We start from the raw sequence: 4778 nt of genomic DNA, 5'->3' as shown, positions 1-4778 counted from the left end.
AGATCAAACACTCTGCTTATGCTGTATGTATATGTGTCCATCTTGGCACCATAAAAATTATACTATTCATAACAAGTGAGCATTTTCACTAGGGATTACTATACAAACGAGACACACTTTTAGAAATCTATAATAGGTATAGTTTTACGAGAACATTACGAACTTTTACATACTAGAAACACTATTTCAAGGAGTTTACTTTCACATACAAGAACAAATGAACATTTTCACACGTAAATCTATTTTATACTAAGTTTTGTGAGACATTAACTTCACGTACGTTCAAGTACACATTTCAAGTCTTGTATTATATACCAGAATCCCTTGGAGGGGGAGCATGGTGTTTGTGTATAGATCTATACGGGCTTGACAACCCCGCGCCCTGACTGTTAGCTATAGTACACCATTTGGGGTGACAAACGTCAGAACATTCCAACGCCTGAAGAACGTTGTGTATAGGCATTTCTAATCAATAGCATGGTTATAAAACTCACATGGAGTATTAAAAACACATTGATTTACGAGATTTTTCAGACGTATTGGAAATTTTATACATACATACATTTTCTAGAAACAAACATTGGTCTTGATAGAAGGCTACATTTATACTAGTAGAAAATATGGGATTTTCTAAGAACAAACAAACAAAAACAAAACATTTCATTTCATACAAACATTGTCATTTAATACTTATGAAACTCACCAGCTTAAATGCTGATCTACTCTTTCAAAACCACTTGTATGTCCCAGGGATTCAGTAATTACATGTAACAAACAGCTTTTGAAGAAGGGACGATGCGGCGCAAGTTTAAATTCATATTTTGGCATCATATTGTAATTGGTTTTGAACATGTACCTTTTAACAATGTAAACTTTCAATGATATATATGATGGTTGTATTGCTTTCTTTACTATGTACTCATTTCTTACGTTACCACATGAAGTCATCCGCCCCTGAACGTTTTCCGCTGTTCCGGTTTGGGGGTGTGACACCTTTGCGTTCCCGCGATCACCAGAAGTACCTGAAACAACAAACTGAAACTGTAAGCCCAAAAGCTTATTGAGTTATCCTTAAAATACCCATACCCACAATAACATATGAACAATCAAAAACAACATACTATGGGTCCAGTTAACCATCGGGTTGGGATAACCCAGGCCACAACCAACAGTTTGGAATGCCCATGTACTATGAGTCCAATCATCCTCGGGATGGAATACTCACGGCCCACAACCAACAGGTTGGAATGCCCAGGTCTATTGGCTTTCACACAAAGAAGATAAGCCTCAACCGCCAAACAAACATATGCACATACAACAGATGATCACATAACAGTGTATAGACAACAACCGATCTAACGGATCATACCACATAGCACATAATACCATCCTGTCTACCAGGATACCGATCCTAACATAATCATATCGCTTACCATATATCTCCCTAGGATACCGATCTAATAGATCATAACAACATATAACATTCTATCTACCAGGATACTGATCTAACATATCATAACAACACATAGCATCCCATCTACCAGGATAGTGATCTAACAGGTCATAATAGCATAACATGACTGGATAACAATCCAAAGGGCCGACCTTGGTTCCTTAGACCATTGAGTATAATGAGGGTAACTCACCTCGCTAGTAGTGCTGAAATACTGCAAATCTCCGACTGTTGTCTCACCGGGAATCCCAACCTTCTGGAGCTTCTTGTGCACAAGCTAACTTCAGATCTACAAGCTTGGTCCCTTCCTTCAACTCTTTGATGCAATGGCTTCTTCCTACGAAATCCTGGGACGTTACAATTCTCCCCCACTTGACCTAGACTTCGCCCTCGAAGTCTACTGCAACAAATAGATATGGGTAATGTTCCAGCATCTGGGACTCAGGCTCTTACGTCCACTTGGACCCCCTCGGATGCTCCCACTGTACCTTCACCAAAGGTATCTCCTTGTTCCTCAGAACCTTCTTCTTCTCCTCTAGTATAGCCACATGCCTCACCATGCAATGTAGGCGCTCATCAACCTAAATGTCGTCCAATGACACCACTACCTTCTGATCCATAATGCACTTCCGCAATTGCGAAACGTGGAAGGTGTTGTGGATCCGGCTAAGCTCCTCTGGTAGTTCTAGCCTGTATGCCACCTTACCAACCCTGGCAATAATCCTGAACGGTATAATGAAGCGGGGACCCAATTTTCCCCTCTTCCTGAACCGGATCACACCCTTCCAAAGTGAAACCTTTAGGAGTACCATATCACCCACCTGGAAATCTAACTTAGATCGATGTTTGTTGGCATAACTCTTCTGCCAACTCTGAGCAGTCCAACCTCACCCGCAACAAACTGGGGTGCGACATCTCTGCCCATACAACAGCTCGAAAGGCGGGGCGCCATTGTTGGAATGATAGTTGTTGTTGTAGGCGAACTCTGCAAGCAGTTGTTCTGCAGATGAAATGATGTACTAAAGTGCAGTCGCGTGCCCAGTTCCTCATGGAACTTCTGCCAAAACTGGGAGGTAAATCTAACATCTCGATCGGAAACAATAGAGACCGGAACCCTTTTGTGAGCGACGATCTCATGAACATAGATGTCGGCCAATTTTTCGGCCGAAGAACTCTCCCGTATCGCCAAGAAGTGAGCACTCTTGGTCATTCGATCCACGATGACCCATATAGCATCAAACCCCTTCACCGCCCTCGATAGTTTGGTAATGAAATCCATCGTGATCTGTTCCTATTTCCACATGGGAATCTCTAGGAGCTACAACATACCATGCGACCTCTGATGCTCGGCCTTGACCATCCTATAGGTCATGCACCTCTCGATGTACCAAGCAATTTCCCGCTTCATACATGGCCACCAATAACTCAAACTCAAGTCTGTATACATCTTGGTGGCCCCCAGGTGAATAAACAAATGAGAGTTATGAGCCTCCTCCATGACTGTATGTCTGACCCCGCAAGACATCGAAACACATACCTGTCCGCATCGGGTCAATAATCCTCGACTATCCTGCACAAACTGGGTGTTCTCACCCTTGATCCTCTCTAGTTTCCAGTTCTCCGGTCGCATGCCCTCCACCTAAGCATCTCTGATCAAACTCACAAGCAGCGAATCCACAGCTATCCTCATACATGTCGCTGGGATGGAAGACCTAGCTGACTTGCGGCTCAAGGCGTCCGCCACCACATTCGCTTTACCGGGATGGTAAAGTATCTCGCAATCGTAGTCCATGACTACATCCAGCCACCTGCACTGCCTCATTGTGACAACCCGAAATTTCCATTCAAATCAAACCATATCAATCCAATAGAAGTAGAGCAGTTTCAGTAAAAATTCAAACTTATGGAATAAGTTTGGCAGTTTTAGGGTTTTACACCTAAGGAGTTACTAGGAGAGTGGATGCACAAGGTTTTGTGCAACACTGTAATTCCATTATTCTAGGTCATTAGAATCCATTCCGAGAATAAAAATATTTTCTGCCAAAAATCTCAGGACTATAAATAGAATTCTGAACCAAATTGGTTCATTATTTGATTTCCAATTAGAGAAAAGCCAAATACTCTCTCACGGATCTTTGGGTTTTCATCCCAGATTGTGAGTCTACTTTCATAGATGTGTTTTAATACTTGTTATATGCTTAATACCATTATTTACATGTCCAAAGTACAAGATCCGGGAGTTTACCGCCCAAGAACGTTCTTGGGGAGTAAACTCCAAAATCAAGCCTAAAGGCCACCTAGTCCCATTTCCGTGTTAGGCATCTAGCTAAGAACTTTATGTATAATCATTAGAGGCTAGAAACAAATCAAAACCAAGTAGTTTGAGGAGTTTACGGCCAATGAACCACCTCTTGGGCCGTAAACTCCAAGTAAATGGCACAAATGAGTGCCTAGTGATCCTTTAGCCTTAGAGCAAGAACCTAGAAGCCTTATACTCATATCTTAGACCAACAAAACAATTAGAAACCAACTTTGGAAGGGAGTTTACGGCCAAGATGCTCCTTAGGCCGTAAACTCCAAGATTTAGGGCCAAAACCCCTTCAAACTCTTCCTAAGGCTTAGTCTTCATTTTTGGCAAGTACCTTAATGTGTTTAGGACCTAGAAAACACATGAAAAGCATAAGTGTTGAAGAGTTTATGGCCAAGAGTATTTCTTGGGCCGTAAACTCCTTTAAAGGGGTCAAAGGACACCCTAGACACTTCCTTAGGCCAAGAGACTTTTAGGGCAAGTACCTAGATGAGTTTTAGACTAGTTAAAATTCTTAGAACATCATGTGTGAGGGAGTTTACGGCCCAAAGAGTTCTATGGCCGTAAACTCCATCAAATGGTTCCATTTAGTGCCTTAAACCTTCCTTAAGCCATGTGTTGAAGCCTAGACTTATTCCTAGAATTGTTAGAGATTTGAAAGGACAATAAGAACCCTCCCAAGGGAGTTTACAGCCGTAAACTCCAAGGGAAAAGGGTCTTTGGGCCGTAAACTCCCCAAAGGAGTCAATGTGGTGCCCAAACACTTGTATAGCCTTGAAACAATTCCCCTCTAAGGTTGTAGTACTTCTAAACTCCATTTCATGACTTGTTTGAGAGTTTACGGCCAGGAGCTTACTCCCTTGGGCCGTAAACTCTAATGAATATGGTCTCTTGACCTTAAACTCCCATTAGGGGCATTGCACTCATTTGTTGCAATCCATTAGCCTCCTAGCACTTGACCAAAAGTGTTGTCCTCATGCTTAAATGTTATACTTGTATAGTTAGTGATTAAATCTC

The sequence above is a fragment of the Lactuca sativa genome, chromosome 3, assembly GCF_002870075.4.
Source record: "Lactuca sativa cultivar Salinas chromosome 3, Lsat_Salinas_v11, whole genome shotgun sequence".
In the NCBI taxonomy this organism is placed as follows: Eukaryota; Viridiplantae; Streptophyta; class Magnoliopsida; order Asterales; family Asteraceae; genus Lactuca; species Lactuca sativa.
This window is presented reverse-complemented; position numbering follows the sequence as displayed.